Raw genomic sequence first — 18,350 nt, forward strand, 5'->3', positions numbered from 1 at the left:
AAGGATAGGAGATATAATAGTGTGCAGCAAAGTTTCTCTAGATGTGCTGTGGATTTCCAGGCTGCTCTCTTGTGATGAGAGTCAACCTTCCCTGCTTGATTAAACTCCCTGGGATGGGTTTTATGACAACTGAATTCCTTTTGGAGGATTTAACAGATAAGTTATATTCAGAAAAAGCCGCTCCCTGCATTTGCTGTTTTTCAAGTGCCTACAGCTTAAAATAACCAACATACCAAGGCTGCAGAATTTGGGGTGGCATGTCCTGAACTTCTGCAGTCCTATTTCGGGGTGGCACCTTCTGCTACCCTTCAGCCTCTGCCTTAAGTAAAGAGAAAGTGCTCTGAGATTGGGAGAAATACATGTATGCTCTGCCCTATGTTAAAGTGGCCGGAAACTACATTTTATAATCAGCTCCAAAGCACCACTCAGAGATACTAGATAACGTGGTCAAGCAGGACTACTGCCGCACACTTCAGCAGGGCCATAGACAGGCTCCTGGCTCTCAAGGAGGCACTCTCTCTGAAGATCAGCACTTGAAGAAACCAAAGAGGAACTGCCTCCTGAAATTTAAAAAAAAAAAAAAAAGAAAGAAAGAAAGAAGAAATTCCTGTCTGAGTGTGCACAAGTCAACTCTTCTACACAACAACCCCAGTAGGTATCACTGTTGTAGTCATTATCACCCTTGAGAATTATTACCTCAGGGAGAAAAGGCACAGACAGGGTAAGTAACTGTCATAGATCACACAGCTAGTAAATAGAGATGGAGCTGGGATTTAAACCCATTTAATCTAGCTCCAGACCCTATAACTTCCTATTTTGTTATGTTTCCTATTCACTACAGAAGGAAAGAAAGCAAGGTGTTGGGCTGTGAGGAAGGAACCTTGACCATTTCTCCTGGGAAAATTCAAGGCCCACGCTGAGGAGCCTGTGAGAAATGATTGGTCCAATGTCATGGGAATCTAGAATAAAAAACACCACCACCCATCTTAAACTCGCTGGAGATATCTGAAAAGTACTGTTTCATTTTGACTTTTTTTTTTTAAGATTTTATTATTTTTCAGTAATCTCTACACCCACTGTGGGACTTGAACTCACAACCCTGAGATCAAGAGCCACACATTCCACCAACTGAGCCAGCCAGGCACCCCTCATTTTGACTTCTTTTTACTTCCATCTTTATTTACTTAAAGTAGAATTAGATAGAGCCAAGAAAAGCAAATGTGAGAACAATGAGGTCCCATTTTCACCTATTAAAAATTTAAGGAGCGGTAAATAGCCATGCTGGCAATGGTGGGGAGATGTGCTTGCTTCTAAATGACTGGTGACAAGATAAAGTGGTCCAGCCAGTAAAAAAAAGCAGTTTATTCAGCCATGGGGGTCAAGAGCTATAGAAGCTTTCTTTAACTTTGACCTGCTAACCTCAGTCTTCAGAAACAGCTCATGGAGTCACAAAATAAAACCCACCTAGTGCTGCGTGCAAGAGATGCTTCTAAAATAATGTTCCTCGGAAATACTGAAAGTAAAAGAGTAGGAAAAAAATAGAAAACAAGAACAAATGCCATACATGCAAATACAAGCAACAAGAAAACAAAGGTTTTGGTATTAATATTAGGCATGGCTGAATTCACAGAAAATCAGAAAACAAGATACAGGAGAAAATATTATCATGATAAAGACAGACAGCAACAATGAAGATGTCATAAATATTTATGCACAAGGTAATATAACATCAGAATTCATAAAACAAAAACAATAGGAAATACACGGAGAAATGGACATAAATACAATAATAGGACATTTTATTTTATTTTTTTTAAATAGCCTTTTTTTTTTTTAAGATTTTATTTATTTATTTGACAGACAGAGAGATCACAAGTAGGCAGAGAGGCAGAGAGAGAGAGAGAGGAGGAAGCAGGCTTCCCGCTGGGCAGAGAGCCCGACTCGGGGCTCGATCCCAGGACCCTGGGATCATGACCTGAGCTGAAGGCAGAGGCTTAACCCACTGAGCCACCCAGGCACCCAGGTAATAGGACATTTTAATTCACCTCTCTTAGCCCATGACTGATCAATAAACCATACAAAAAGTGAAGCTATAGAGGACTTGATTTGTTAAATTAAATTAGCAAGGTAGATTGAATTAAAGCTATCAAACTCCATATCTTGAAAACCTAGAATTTGCACTTTGTTAGGCGTCCGTGGATCATTACCAAATGACTACACGTAAGGCCATAAAAAAAAATGGACTAAAAAACCCTCAATACATTCTAAAAAGTAGAGTGAATACAGATAACAGTTTCTTATCACAATGCACTAAAACTAGGAAGTAATAGCAAAGACAGAAACTGTAAACAATAGAAAAGCTAAAAATTAAACAAAAATTTAAAAAATTAAACAAAAAACCGGTATCTGGATGGACTATTATTCCATGTTTTTTAAAAAAGGAAATTCTGACACATGCCACAAAGGACATTACACTAAGTGAAATAAGCCAATCACAAAAAGACTAATACTGTAGGATTCGCTTATGTGAGGTGTCTAGAGTAGTCAAATAATAGAAGATAGAAGTGGAATCATCATTTCCAGGGGAAGCAGGAAGAGTGAGGAATGGGGAGTTGTTTAATGGGCATACAGCCTCAGTTTTTGCAAGAAGAAAAAGTTCATTTTGTATATTGCACAACAATGTGGATATATGAAACATTACTGAACTAAATGCTTGAAAATGGTTGAGATGATAAATTTTGTGTTATATGTATTTTAAGAGATTATCTTTTAAGTGATGCTCAGAGTGTAAACTATCTTTTGGAAAAAAGTGATCATTCCCATGGAAACAGTGCAAAAGACAGGTCCAAGGAATGAGCATTTTCATGGTTCCTGGTTACATCCCACATAATCTTCAGGTGAGAATTCGGAGGGATAAATTTTGAACAGTGCAAGCTCAGAGATGGACATAGTGTGTTTGAAAATGTTGGTTTTCTTCCTGCATTATTTAGCCAGCTGGTATGCCAGGCCCTGTATTAGGACCTAGAGAGACCAGAAAGGGTGGAGTTTATCTCTACCACAGAAGCAAAGGCCCAGAAATCAAAACAAAATTCTGTTAAACTCCACCAGGTAGTTCTAAGTAAAAGGAGAGGCAAGGGAGTTCAGATGGCCAAAGATTAAGTTCTTCTCTGAAGCTGAGCCCTTCCTCACCTGGGCTTCAGATTGTGGCTTCCTTATTGTGACCGTAGGTAAATCATTTTACCTCTCTGCAAGCCCCTTTTCTCATCTACAAAATGGAACTGATAGTGCCACCTGGTTTTCAGAGATGAGTGTATGAAGAGTTTAGAGCCTGACATTGTTTGAGCATACAGGAAATGCTGGTTTGCTGCGGAGGCATATATTTTATAGACAGTCCTCCAACTCAGCTACATTACTTGCTCTCTTTGAGGGTTTTTGATATGCCTGGTTCTTTCCTTCCCAAAGTTCTTCCAAGATTCTGACTACACACTTCTACACAAGGTTGTCAGCTCCCTGAGAAAAGAGACGAAGCTGATGCTCCCTGGTATCTTCAAGACCTACTTGGTTTAAAAAAAACAAAGAAGACTCCATAGCTTCAGGCACCTCATCAAAGTCACAGCTGCTCTGGGGTGACAACTGCTGTGCCAAGAACACCTGGGCCTCAACAGGCACTGCAGATGAACACATCTAATGGTCAGTAGCAAGTTTGTATCCTTTGGAGGCTCTCCTTCTCTCCCTGCACCTGGAAGATAGGATCCTTCATACTTAGTAACTTAGTTCATTTGTTAACTAATTCATTCATCCATCACAGAAACAACAACAATGAACAAAAATCGCACTAGAGATCTGTGTAAAATGCAGTGGGAACTAGGAGCAGCAGCCAAGCCTCACTGGGCCTATCAAGGCAGGCTTCACAGAGAAGTCACATGAGCTGGACTTTGAGTGATCTATAGGAAAAGGACAGGGGGGTAATGAAAGAATATACAGTTAAAGAGTAGAGCGTGTGGGGCGCCTGGGTGGCTCAGTGGTTAAGCCGCTGCCTTCGGCTCAGGTCATGATCTCAGGGTCCTGGGATCGAGTCCCGCATCGGGCTCTCTGCTCAGCGGGGAGCCTGCTTCCTCCTCTCTCTCTCTGCCTGCCTCTCTGCCTACTTGTGATTTATCTCTGTCAAATAAATAAATAAAATCTTTAAAAAAAAAAAAAAAAGAGTAGAGCGTGAGGCCCTTGGAGTTTCTTGCAAGGCTGAGTGGCTGTTTCCCATGAGGCCATCATGCCCAGTGGCAGGAACACAGCAGCCATGAAACTCTAGAGGGCTCTCTACACATCCTCTCACGGCCTCAGCCCCCCTGGCTTTACATCATTGGTCAGGGCTTTCCCCTAGGGAGAACCAAGTTCTGCGGAGTCCCATCAGGAGCAGTAATGGAGCAGAGATTAGGATCTGACAGAGTTACAGTCCTAGCTTTTCTATTCTTAAGTCTTGGGCTTTTATGGAGCTCTGGGGGCTGAACTGCCTTTTAAAAAGCCCACACATGGAAAGCATGGTGGGTACAACTGGCTCACCATTAGGAAAAAATTTAAGTTTAGAGTTCCAAGTCATGGCTGACATTAGAATAAATTCCAGATGGCTGAAAGATTTGAATGTAAAACATGAAACCACAAAAATAGTAAAAGAAGAAAATAGATGAATATTTATAATTTTGGAAGGGAGAGGGAGTACAGAAGACCAAGTTTAACACCAAAGGCAGATAATAAAAGATTGGTTTAAAAAACTTATATATATACATATACATATGCATATATATTTATTTTCATTGCACAAGAAGAGTGGTATGAAAGTAGAAATGTTAACAAAGAATGGAAATTTCAGAGTTAATGAGTATAAGGAAAAGAGACACCCTGGACTATTCCTTGGAGTGGTTAATTGGGAAAATGCATTTGGAGTATCTGATGCGGTTGATCCCTTCCTTCTCCCACATTTGTGCTAATTAGACAGCTGCAAGAGGGATTCTCCCCAGACCAAACCAGTCAGTATGGGCTCTTGGGCCAGAGACAAAGCCTTGCCCCAAACAACAACTAATGCCGAAGAGGGAAAGAAAACTGCTGTACTCGAAAGACAAGACAGGTCCTCTTCTTCCTTTTATACACCCCCACATCTCCAACCAATCAGCACATTCCACTCCTCCACGAAGTTACTACATGCAGGCTCAGTAAACAGGACAGACAAGAACAAGAATGCATGATTTTAAAATGAACAAATGTCTAGAATTACTAAACATTTGAGAAAAGTCAGAACAATAAACGAGGGTCATCAAAATCTATCATCAGAAACTCTCAACATCCAAGAAACAGAGTTAATAACCACCAAGAACAAGACTTCAGATTAAGCTTAAATAATGTTTTCACAAGAAATGTGAAAGGATATTTCATGTGTTAAAAAGAATCAACAGGTGAATTTGGAACTTTAAGAACTTGTTTTTCCAAATAAAAATTCAATGGGCTGAATCACAAAATAGATATCAATTAAGAGTCAACAACAGAGTTAAAAGGTCAAGTGGAGAAATTCTCTTAAAATGCAGTTCAAAGAAACAGAGGTAGGAGGTATAAAAGAGAAATTAGAAGCAGTGGCAGGCTTGGCCCATTAACTAGATTTGCCAACCTCTGCTCTATGGCTCTCACTTCCCTCATTTGTAAAATGAGGGCAATAATTGTGCCAACTTCAGAGGGTTGTTGCAGGAATTAAATGGGGCAATGCGTCAAGTACTTTTCCCGTTGCCTTGTATACAATAAGCAGCCAATAAATGCTAGTTATTATTGATTGCAGTTGTTTGGGTAGGGGCTAAGAATGAAGAAGGAGGTCACTGTGCACACAGCAGGCCCAAGTCTTAAAGGGACTTAAAGGACTTCATTTTACTATTTTTATTAGTCACGTAATAGAAATACCTCATGTAGAAAGGAAAACCCTCCTACACTGTTGGTGGGAATGCAAGCTGGTGCAGCCATTCTGGAAAAGAGTATGAAGGTTCCTTAAAAAGTTGAACTCAGCAATTGCACTACTGGGTATTTACCCTAAAGATACAAATGTAGTGATGCGAAGGGGTACGTGCACCCGAACGTTCATAGCAGCAATATCCACAATAGCCAAACTATGGAAATAATCTAGATGTCCATTAGCAGATGAATGGATAAAGAAGATGTGGTACACACACACAGGCACACCCACACACACACAGGAATATTACGCAGCCATCAAAAAACCTGAAATCTTTTGCAATGACGTGGATGGAACTAGAGGGTTTATGCTAAGCAAAATAAGTCAATCGGGGAAAGATAATTACCATGTGATTTCTCTGATATGAGGAATTTGAGAGGCAGGGTGGGGGGTCATGGGAGGTAGGGAAGGAAAAAATGAAACAAGATGGGATCAGGAGAGAGACAAACAATAAGAGACTCTTAATCTCATAAAACAAACAGAGGGTTGCTGGGGGATGGGGCGTAAGGATAGGGTGGCTGGGCTATGGACATTGGGGAGGGTCTGTACTACAGTGAGTGCTGTGAAATGTGTAAGCCTGATGATTCACAGACCTGTACCCCTGGGGCAAATAATACATTATATGTTAATTTTAAAAATCCAGCTTAAAAAAAAAAACAACAAAAAACCTCATACTGGCATAGGGAAAAAAGAAGTTAGGAATCACAGAAAGTGAATCCAGAAGTTCTGTCATCCTATTTAACAGGCATTCCAGAATAAAAGAGCAGAGGGAATAGAGCGAAAAACTAAATAAGTCATGGTCTATTTCCTAGGGGTGAAGAAAGTCATAAGCTTTCACATCGAAATGGCCCACTGAGTACCAAGAAAAATAACTGTTCCCCTCCCCACAAAAGACCTATGCCTAGATGAATTATGATGAAATATCAGAACACCAGGTATAAAGGAAATGCCAAGCAATTCTGTTCCATTCTGTTACATTTGTGAGTGCATTTTTCCAGGAAGAAGATCCAAAACACGTATCTAGTTTTGTTTTTTTTTTTTTAAAAGATTTTATTTATTTATGTGACAGAGAGAGAGATGGCAAGTAGGCAGAGAGGCAGGCAGAGAGAGCCAGGGGCGGGGTTGGTGGTGGGGTGGGGAAGCAGGCTCCGTGCTAAGCAGGGAGCCCAATGCAGGGCTCCATCCCAGTATCCTGAGACCATGAGCCGAAAGCAAAGGCTTAACCCACTGAGCTATCCAGGCACCCCACATATCCAGTTCTTAAAAAAGCAACCAAAAAGGAAGAGATCTAGGGGCACCTGGGTGGCTCAGTGGGCTAAAGCCTCTGCCTTTGGCTCAGGTCATGGTTCCAGGGTCCTGGGATCAAGGCCCACATCGGGCTCTCTGCTAAGCAGGGAGCCTGCTTTTCCTCTCTCTCTGCCTGCCTCTCTGCCTACTTGTGATCTCTGTCTGTCAAATAAATAAGAATAAAATCTTAAAAACAAAAAAGGAAGAGATCTCTGATAATTTATCCCTCCGAATTCTCACCTGAAAATTATGTGAGATGTAGCCAGGAACCATGAAAATGCTCATTCCTTGGACCTGTCTTTTGCACTGTTTCCTTGGGAATGATCACTTTTTTCCAAAAGATAGTTTACACTCTGAACATTACTTAAGATAATCTCTTAAAATACATATAACACAAAATTTATCATCTCAACCATTTTCAAGCATTTAGTTCAGTAGTGTTTCATATATCCACATCGTTGTGCAATATACAAAATGAACTTTTTCTTCTTGCAAAAACTGAGGCTGTATGCCCATTAAACAACTCCCCATTCCTCACTCTTCCTGCTTCCCCTGGAAATGATGATTCCACTTCTATCTTCTATTAATTTGACTACTCTAGACACCTCACATAAGCGAATCCTACAGTATTAGTCTTTTTGTGATTGGCTTATTTCACTTAGTGTAATGTCCTTTGTGGCATGTGTCAGAATTTCCTTTTTTAAAAAACATGGAATAACAGTCCATCCAGATACCGTTTTTTTGTTTAATTTTTTAAATTTTTGTTAATTTTTAGCTTTTTTATTGTTTACAGTTTCTGTCTTTGCTATTACTTCCTAGTTTTAGTGCATTGTGATAAGAAACTGTTAACTGTATTCACACTACTTTTTGGAATGTATTGAGGGTTTTTTAGTTCATTTTTTTTATGGCCTTACGTGTAGTCATTTGGTAACGATCCATGGATGCCTAACAAAGTGCAAATTCTAGGTTTTCAAGATATGGAGTTTGATAGCTTTAATTCAATCTACCTTGCTAATTTATTTTTTTATTTTTATTTTTTTTAAAGATTTTATTTATTTATTTGATAGACAGATCACAAGTAGGCAGAGAGGCAGGCAGAGAGAGAGAGAGGAGGAAGCAGGCTCCCCGCCGAGCAGAAAGCCTGATGCGGGGCTCGATCCCAGGACGCTGGGAGAGGCTTTAACCCACTGAGCCACCCAGGTGCCCCTACCTTGCTAATTTAATTTAACAAATCAAGTCCTCTATAGCTTCACTTTTTGTATGGTTTATTGATCAGTCATGGGCTAAGAGAGGTGAATTAAAATGTCCTATTACCGTATTTATGTCCATTTCTCCGTGTATTTCCTATTGTTTTTGTTTTATGAATTCTGATGTTATATTACCTTGTGCATAAATATTTATGACATCTTCATTGTTGCTGTCTGTCTTTATCATGATAATATTTTCTCCTGTATCTTGTTTTCTGATTTTCTGTGAATTCAGCCATGCCTAATATTAATACCAAAACCTTTCTTTTCTTGTTGCTTGTATTTGCATGTATGGCATTTGTTCTTGTTTTCTATTTTTTTCCTACTCTTTTACTTTCAGTATTTCCGAGGAACATTATTTTAGAAGCATCTCTTGCACGCAGCACTAGGTGGGTTTTATTTTGTGACTCCATGAGCTGTTTCTGAAGACTGAGGTTAGCAGGTCAAAGTTAAAGAAAGCTTCTATAGCTCTTGACCCCCATGGCTGAATAAACTGCTTTTTTTTTACTGGCTGGACCACTTTATCCTGTCACCAGTCATTTAGAAGCAAGCCATCTCCCCACCATTGCCAGCATGGCTATTTACCGCTCCTTAAATTTTTAATAGGTGAAAATGGGACCTCATTGTTCTCACATTTGCTTTTCTTGGCTCTAATTCTACTTTAAGTAAATAAAGATGGAAGAAAAAAGAAGTCAAAATGAGGGGTGCCTGGCTGGCTCAGTTGGTGGAATGTGTGGCTCTTGATCTCAGGGTTGTGAGTTCAAGTCCCACAGTGGGTGTAGAGATTACTGAAAAATAATAAAATCTTAAAAAAAAAAAAAAAGTAAAAATGAAACAGTCCTTTTCAGATATCTCCAGCGAGTTTAAGATGGGTGGTGGTGTTTTTTATTCTAGATTCCCATGACATTGGACCAATCATTTCTCACAGGCTCCTCAGCGTGGGCCTTGAATTTTCCCAGGAGAAATGGTCAAGGTTCCTTCCTCACAGCCCAACACCTTGCTTTCTTTCCTTCTGTAGTGAATAGGAAACATAACAAAATAGGAAGTTATAGGGTCTGGAGCTAGATTAAATGGGTTTAAATCCCAGCTCCATCTCTATTTACTAGCTGTGTGATCTATGACAGTTACTTACCCTGTCTGTGCCTTTTCTCCCTGAGGTAATAATTCTCAAGGGTGATAATGACTACAACAGTGATACCTACTGGGGTTGTTGTGTAGAAGAGTTGACTTGTGCACACTCAAGTTTTTGTTTTTTTTTTTAGGATTTTTTATTTTATTTGACAGAGAGAGATGACAAGCAGGCAGAGAGGCAGGCAGAGAGAGGGGAGGAAGCAGGCTCCCTGCTGAGCGGAGAGCCCGATGCGGGGCTCGATCCCAGGACCCTGGCATAATGACCTGAGCCGAAGGCAGCAGCTTAACTCACTGAGCCACCCAGGCGCCCCATGTTTTTTTTTTTAAAGTAATCTCCACACCCCAAGTGGGGCTCAAACTCACAACCCTGATATTAAGAGCCACACATTCCACCAACTGAGCCAGCCAGTCACCACAGGATTATTACTATTACTAGCTACACCACTGTGATATACTCCTTTTTCACCTCAACTATGAGGTTTTAGAGGAAGCTCTTTCCTTTTTAGATGACCCTGCTTCCTTAGCTGCTGCATTAGGTCTTAGACCAGGGTCCTAACACAAGCCAATCAGTCATTTTCCGGGATCTCTGAAATTGGGGCACGAGAAAGGAAAGTTTTTAGTAATTCTCAGGTTGGGGAGCTCTCAGATGGGAAACCCAGGCTCCCGGCATCCATGTTTCCAGCCTGTGGGGGAAGCTAGGTTTCGAGAATGAGGCTGACAGACTTGTGGAGAGAAGGAGACATTAGAGATGGAAAGAGCCTGGCGTTGCGGAATCCTTTATTCTGGTGGTCCCCAAATGAAGTTTATAAGTTTCCTACTCCCCCTAGGCTTGCCTGCATTGAACTTCTGCCACTTGCTACCAAAAAAGGGTTTAATACACTTCCTAAGGCATATTAGGACAGTACAGATTGTGAGGTCTCCCATTTGTCTGTCCACCTCTCTAAAAAGGTAAGAGCTCTTGCAAGCCTAAGACACACACACACACACACACGGCTTGGAGTCAGCTGTGATTCCTTCCTTGCCCGTGCTGCCTGCACATGCTTCTATTTCTCCACACACGTCCAGAAGACAGCTGTACCAATGTCCAGGCCTAAGGAACTGTTCTTGCTAAACAGGATGTGATTGCGGAAATGTGTGCCCTTTTCTATATACCCCTTGTCCTTTCTTACTGCCCTATTGAGTAATTCACAAATATATAATGAGCACTGCCAAGAACCATGTCAGGCTGGGGCCCCAGACAGGCAGCAAACAGTTCCTGATGTCAAGGATCCTGCAGCTTTTAGGGCTATCAGGCTGTCAAAAGACAGCTCCGAGAGAGACAGTAGGGTGAGTGTTAAACAGATGCTTTCGCCAAGTGCTGCAAGAGCTCACAGGAGGCTCCATTACTGGTTGCCTGGGACAGTTGTCTGGCTGGTCTATCCGCCTCCAGCTTTTCCCCATCCCAGTCCAGCCTGTCCACTGCTGCCAGACTGTCTTTCTGAACATAGCTCAGTTGTGCTAGCCTCTGCCTCTGCCTTCTGCAGCTGAAACCCACATTCCTTAGCCTGGCAAGATCCATCCTCCGGATATTCCTCAACCTACTTTTTCAGCTACATTGTCCACTGCTCCTTATCCACAAGCCTTGCCCACAAGCCTAAGCGGTCCACTCACCTTCGTCATACACATTCAGTGTCGCCCCAGCACTGTGCCTTTCCTCACTCTTGTTCCTTCTGTCGGTGAGCTCTGCATGTCTCAATTGTATACACCCTCCCAGGTATGATGAGCAAATGCCTTTCTTTGCTCATGGGCCTGCTCTGATCATCTGGCTGTGTGCTCTGTCAAGAAGGATTCTGTGGATATACCTGGGATTAGGGAAAGAGTAAAAGAATCTGTTAGCAAAATCTGCCATAGGCACCACACTGAATGAGTGTGGACAGCAGGGAAGGGTGAGGATGAAGTGCCCACTAGGGGTGCATTTGCAGACTTCATCCCAGGTCCAGGTCTAATGCATCTCCCTAAACCCCATGAAGATTTCCTTGTTCTTCCAAGTAAAATTAACCTCTGTTTCCCCCCCCTGAATATTTATAACCTTCTCTCTATACCTCTGTGAGAATACAGATTGCTCCTACCTTGTATGGTACACCTGTTTTGTTGCCCTGTTTGTTTTCCATATGATGAGACAGATGGTATCCTACGGAGGATGATACAGGTAGGGATTCAAAACACATGAACTGAATGCATGAAATCATGTGGAACACCAAGATGAGTATACAACCACAGAAGAGCCTTGAGCGGCCTTTTCTGATAAGCTGACTTGATCTAGAACCCTTGACCCAGAGCAGACTCTGAGGACAGTGTTATTGTGGCCATGTTCTCACTCCTGAACCGATTTCCTGTATTGTTACTCCTGTCTGACTCGTTATTTGCTCTCTTCTTGTGAGTCTGTGACCACTAAAGTCTGAGCTCCCAGCCTCGCTTTCATTCCTTTACTTAGTAAACCACTTTTTTGGCAGGGTGAGGGGCTGAGGGAGAGAGAGAGAATCTTGAGCAGACACCATACCCAGTGTGGAGCCTGACATGGGGCTTGATCTTGCAACCCAAGAGATCATAACCTGAGCCAAAATCAAGACTCAATGAACCATTTTTGATGCCTCCTTGGTGACCAGTTCTGTGCGCATTGTTAGGGACACATGGATGATGTCATGCCTTCAGTCCGATCATTGACTTAGGTAGAGTGAGGTAGAGGTGGAGAAAGACTGAGAGCTGAGTCACTGGGTACAAGAGAGCAGTGATGTGCACCCTAAGAGAAGATCAGGAGAATGCTGAAGAAGAACAGTAGAAGGCTGCTGGAGGAATGTGGAGTGGGTGTGGAGGTTGTTGACACACCCACCCATACCCACCAAATTCCTGCTTTTTCTACACTGTTCAGCACCTTATAACTGTGTTGCCTGATTGTTGCAAGCTTCTTCCCCTGTTCCAGGACCCAAATGGATGGAGTCAGGAAATATTTAAACAGCCTCAAACTATCCTAACACCCCCTACCTGGCCCCACCCACACAAACCTCAAGAGCACAGCACTAATTACCCATCTAGATCTGGGATCCTCATGCTACCCACTGATTTCCCTTGAGTATCTTTTGCTGTACTTCACATCTGGAACTCTGGGCCCAACAATCACCCGGGCTCCTGAGTGGCACAGGGGGCCCTGGTTTTCCAGTCCTCAGGCCTGGGTGACTATTGTGGGCATCTGTGATGTCCCAGATTATTACAACATTTGGCAGATTTGCTAAAGCTGCTCTGCTCTTCTATCCTTCTGGGTTTCTGGTCCCACCACAGGCACCTCCCTCCCCCTCCTCCCAACTCCCCCTCTCTCCACCTACCAACATGTTTAGGCTGCAAACCCAGCTGCAGAGCTGTCTAACCCTGTTGGCAGGAGACGAGCTGGCTCCAGAGAGCTGGCTGGAGGGGAATGCAGAGGCTCACATTTCTTTAGCTCGTGCCAAACATTATTCAGACGTAGCTTTTCAAACAGACACAAATTGCTCATCCAATAAACACAGAAGGGCTAATCCCAGGACATTTATCACAGTGGGGAAAGATGAGAGAAAGGACAGTCAAAAGAGGCCTTTGAGAGCTGGCCTGGTGTGGCTGGCCCAAGGGGAGGTGGTGAGAGCTCCGTGCACCCCTGGGGTTTTCTCCTTAGAGGACCTGAAACCCAGCACCAGGGCTTTGGGATTTGCTTTCATCGTGACATCCAAAGCCTGCGTTGGTGCTTACACTTCCCATCGTAAACAGAGGGAAGAAATCAACATGGGTCAGGTGCCTTTGTGGGCAGAAAGACCTTACCTCCAATTGCCAATAGTCATGTGTGATAGCTGCCTACAGGGACTTCCTATACTTCCCCCAACATGTACACACAAAATGTCCTCAAGGCATTCTGTAGTTGTGTGCAGAGTTCTCAGATGTCCCTCCTGGCCTGAAATCTCTCATTTCTGACAGGTGTGAGAGCATGGCTGCTGAAAAGACTAAGCTGACCACAGTGGCAGGGGACTAGAGGCACGGGGATCCTCTGTCAGCACCAGAGGGCCAGCCAAACCACTGAAGTCATTTCCTGGTCCCTTTCTGCTCAATCCTTCTAAGGGGCCCCCAGAAGTTCCCCTTAAGGAACTGTGCCCAGAAATGAGAGAAACTAGACCCTGCTCTGAGGACCAATATCAGAAGCCCAGGGAGAGGAGGACCAGGTGAAGCCTCAGTAGACAGCCTGGGTCCCCTGCTGCCCTATGTCTGGGTCTGGGAAATGCCACTGAGACTAGAAAGAGTGCCCAGGGCTGAGGGTCTCCTTAGTGGGAGGAGACAATGACTAGATCAGGCTAAGGGCATGATAAAAATTGTCAACTTTGATATAATCAGACACTATTCTCACTTTTCTCATAACAACACGATGAAGTAGGACTAGTATTATTGGTGCTACTTACCAGTGAGGCACTGAGAGTTTAGATAACTTCCCTACAGTCACCCAGTTAGTGAATGGGAGGCTTCAGAATATGTGCCATATGGTCTACAGGTATAAGTAGCGATGCAGTGGTTCCAGAAAACAGTTCAGAAACTCCAGTTGTATGGGAATCCTCAGGATGGTGGGGTTTGGAGGTCTGGAGTTACCAGACCTGGGATGATGCTTTCAAGGCACACTGTTAGAGCCTGTTTCCATTAAGGACCTGAGGGCTTTAAAATTAGGTTGACTAACCCTCCAAGTTTTTCCAGAACTGGGTCCTGTGATGTGGGATAGTCCTGGGCAAACAGAAGTAAGTTTACCAACCTACCTGTAACAAAAGGGCTGGGCTTGAATCATTGCTACAGACTTCAGGACCCACCTGTGGGCTAAACTCCTTCTCACACCTCCCAAGCTAGAGATTCAGAGTAGCATGCTGATGAGGAAGATGGGCAGAATAACAACCAGCTACCAGCAGCTCTTCCCAGACACTTGGGAGGAAGTGACTATACCATCAGGGGGCTCTACAGTAGGGACACCACAGCCCTCAGAGGTTAGTGGAAATAAGGTGCTTTCTGGTGTGGCCAGTCCTGACACAATCAGGAAGGCTGAGATGAATTCTCAGGTGAGAAGTGGCAGCCAGGCAGGCAGAATGAACCTGGTGGTCTCAAAGGAAGCCAGAGGCAGGGGGCCCAGCCTACTGCCTGCAGGAAGTTTCTGGTTCTTGAGACTTCATTCCTGCAAGGGATAACCTCTCATCTACCCACCTGTCTGGTAAATCCACACTGAACCTGCATTCCTAGGCTTAGCAGCTCTTACCCTTCTCCCTCTCTGGCTTTGTCCCCACTTGTTGTGTGAGCATGTCTGTCAGTCTCTTTGGTTGCAAAGAACTGACACTTACTAATGCAACACCTAGAGGATTCCAAAATAAGGAGACTGGGGCAAGAAGCTGAAGGAATTCAGGTAGTGCTCTCTTCATTTCTAGGTACTCTTTGTGGTCTGTTTCTTTTAATCAGTTTTCTGTGCTTTTTATGTATTGGCAGAAGGTGGAATATTTATATAATTTTAATTCCAGCCATGCCTAGGGTCTGACTGACCATCCTGAATCTCAAAACCAAAATCTCAGGAGAGACTCTCTGATTGGTCCAGCTTAGGTGAGATGCTCACCTTTGGTCCAATCAGCTGTGGCTGGTGGGTGGGTTCAAGCAATACAAAAATGGATATGGACGGCCAGTCCCAGGAGGGCCAAGGTTTTTGGAAAAAGAGTTACCAGGAGCTGGCTACACACTATCACTCTCTATCATATAGATTTCCTGGTACTGACAGGTAACTGTGCCTTCCCCTCCCTGAATTTATAAAATTTCTTTTGTGGGTCCCTCAATGCTTGGTTCAGTGTTATTTTCACACTAGAATATTGTAAAAATTAATCTAGGTAACTGTGGTAAGCTATTTAAAATCCAGTTCTTAAGCCTGGTGACCCATCATCTCTACCTTATACAGCACCCTGTCTTTTTCTCTTTTGCTTTATGGTTTAGGATCTGGCTGCTCAGAGTGAGACCTGACAGACCAACAGCTTTGCAGTTCTTAGTAGAACTGCAGAATTCCCCACTCCCTCCCACATATTTGAGTAACTTCTGCATTTTATTTATTTTATTTATTTTAAGATTTTATTTATTTATTTATTTGACAGACAGAGATCACAAGTAGGCTGAGAGGCAGGCAGAGAGAGAGGAGGAAGCAGGCTTCCCGCTGAGCAGAGAGCCTGATGCGGGGTTCGATCCCAGGACCCTGGGATCATGACCTGAGCAGAAGGCAGAGGCTTTAACCCACTGAGCCACCCAGGCATCCCAACTTCTGCATTTTAACATCTCCCCAGGTGATTTTCATTAAAGTCTGGTAAGCACTGGAGGGGTTTCTTGTCTTATCTCTTCTAACAGACTAGAAATCCACACTGAACCTGCATTCCTAGGCTTAGCAGCTCTTACCCTTGGTAGGGTTTCCATTCAGCAGACGTCCAGTATACACTTTCCATGTTCAAAATGCCTTGCTTTGTTTTAAAAGGGCTAAAAGCCCTCAAATGCAGTAATGAGGGAATGAGAGAATGAGATTGTGAAAGAAGAGGTAATGAGAGAATAGTGGTTGAAGAGGACAAATTAATTATATGGTATTTGAGTTTTGCTTTGAAATAATCCTACAGGAGGTGGAGGGAGGTTGGAGGTATAGATGAAGCAAACACAGGGCAATGGAAACATTGAGGTTCATTACACTATTCTTCCTACTTTTGTGTACTTTTTTCCTACTTTTGAGATTTTCCATAATAAAAATTAAAAGAAAGGAATAATGGTGGAATATATTGAAAGAAATCATCTAGCTGCTCAAAATAAATTTGTTTTCTGGCCAAATGAAGTAAATCCATTCCAATTCCAAGTGGGATTGCACAATCCCTTGTCAGAGACTTTTGGAGGATGTGTGCAATAGGAAGAAATTTGGAACGTTGGTCATGTGCAAATGATTTTCTAATTTTGTAAAAGTCGGGGTGGTAGTTTCTTTCTGTCACTTTAAGCTGACTTGAGGAAAAAAAAAAGAAATTTACAAATTCATGTAACTCATCAGTCCAGGGGCAATCAAATATGGCCATACTAGGGCACATACCCCTGCCTCTGTGTTGGCTTAACTTTCAGGAAGGCTCTTTCCACATGATAGCTGTAGGGGGTTAAATAGTGTACCCCCCAAATTCACATTTACCCGCAACCTCAGAATAGATCTTGTTTGGAAATAGGGTCTTTGCAGATGTAATTGGTTAAGTCAAGATGAAGTTGTACTGGATTAGAGTGGGGCCTATTTCCAGTGATTGGTGTCCCAGCAAGAAGAAGAGAGGGCACAGTGACAGAAGAGCAACATACACACAGAGAAGGCCATGTGAAGATAAAGGTAGAACGAGAGTGATGCAGCTAAAAACCAACGAATGCTGAGTTGTTGGAAGCCACCAGGAACAAGAGGAAGCAAGGAAAGGTTCCTTCTTAGAGCTTTCGGAAGGAACCGGTCTCTGCTGCCCTCTTGATTTTGGGATTTCTAGTTTTCAGAACTATGAGAGAATAAAGTTCTGTTGTTTTCAGCCACCAGGCACTTGGCAATTTGTTACAGAGTCCTAGAAAACGAATATAATACCTTTGGCAACTCCAGGATGGCCACCCCAGAGGAAAGGAGGAGACTTTTTCTCAGTATTTCTCAATATTTCTCAATCAGAATTCCTGAGAGAAGATGGCATCTTTGCTCCTTGGCCTCCATAGACCATGTGTCAATCCCTGAACCAATCACTGTGGCTAGAGGGAAACAATGTTCTGATTGACCAAATATAAGTCCACTGAGGAGCACTATCCCTAGTAATTATATGGTAGCTGAGTTTTAGGTCTTGGCCTATCCTAACCACACCGTGGAAGAATGGATCTCCTCTTACCATAAGGACGAATGAATTAAGAGTGGAGAAAATTAACACCAGTCCATTACAAAGAGAAAAAGTTGATTCTGCAAACTATACTTTTACTCAGGAATAGATTTTTTCCTATTTGTTCATTTTCAATTTTATTGATTTTTAAAATTTTGAAACAATAAAAAATGTATAGAAAATTTGCAGGCACAGTACACAACCAATTTTTTCCCCAAAACCATTTTAAAGTAACTTGCCAGTATGATGTTCCACCACTCCTAAACACTTTACTATGTATGTCCTACCAATAGGGACATTTGCCCAAGTAACTATAATACAACAGTAAAAATCAAGTCATTGATGTTATACCTTACCTTCCATCTGGTCCTCAAATCCCAATTAAGTTTGCCACTTATCTCAATCCTGTCCTTTAAAACAGAAGGATATAGTTAAGAGTCACCTGTTGCATATAGTCATAATACCTTTTTACTCTCTTTCACTTGGGAGCAGCAATAACATCTTTTCTAGTCTTCAGTGACCTTGACATACTGAAGATTACAGACCAGTTATTTTATAAAATGTACCTCTGGGCTTTTTCCAACCATAGAGAGTTAGATTCTAACACCGAGAATAGATTTTTAAAGATGTAAAGGAAGCATAGATTTCTCAGAATTAAGTCAGGGCCAGGGCAATCAAATTTCCTTTTATGGCAGGTCCCTGAACTGACAGATCACAGAGATGTACTTGATAGTCTGTCTGTTGGCAAACTGGGTCTTCAGCAAGGCCTTTAACAATCTCTGCCAT

At 42.6% G+C, this 18,350-nt stretch overlaps 1 long non-coding RNA gene across 2 annotated transcripts in view; it reads right to left on the reverse strand.

Annotated features, from left to right (window-relative positions):
* LOC106004686 overlaps positions 1-15,741 on the reverse strand; it is a 41,810-nt gene extending 26,069 nt beyond the window's left edge. Inside the window, exons 1-2 of one of the 2 annotated variants that reach the window (XR_006608922.1) lie at positions 11,760-15,741; positions 11,302-11,492 (exon numbers count right to left, since the gene is read on the reverse strand). This is a non-coding gene — a long non-coding RNA (uncharacterized LOC106004686). The other variant, XR_006608921.1, reaches the window with a different exon arrangement.
* Positions 15,742-18,350: the final 2,609 nt, after the last annotated feature.

Source organism: Mustela putorius, unplaced genomic scaffold, assembly GCF_011764305.1.
Source record: "Mustela putorius furo isolate JIRA1106 unplaced genomic scaffold, ASM1176430v1.1 tig00001584_pilon_pilon_pilon, whole genome shotgun sequence".
Taxonomy (NCBI): Eukaryota; Metazoa; Chordata; class Mammalia; order Carnivora; family Mustelidae; genus Mustela; species Mustela putorius.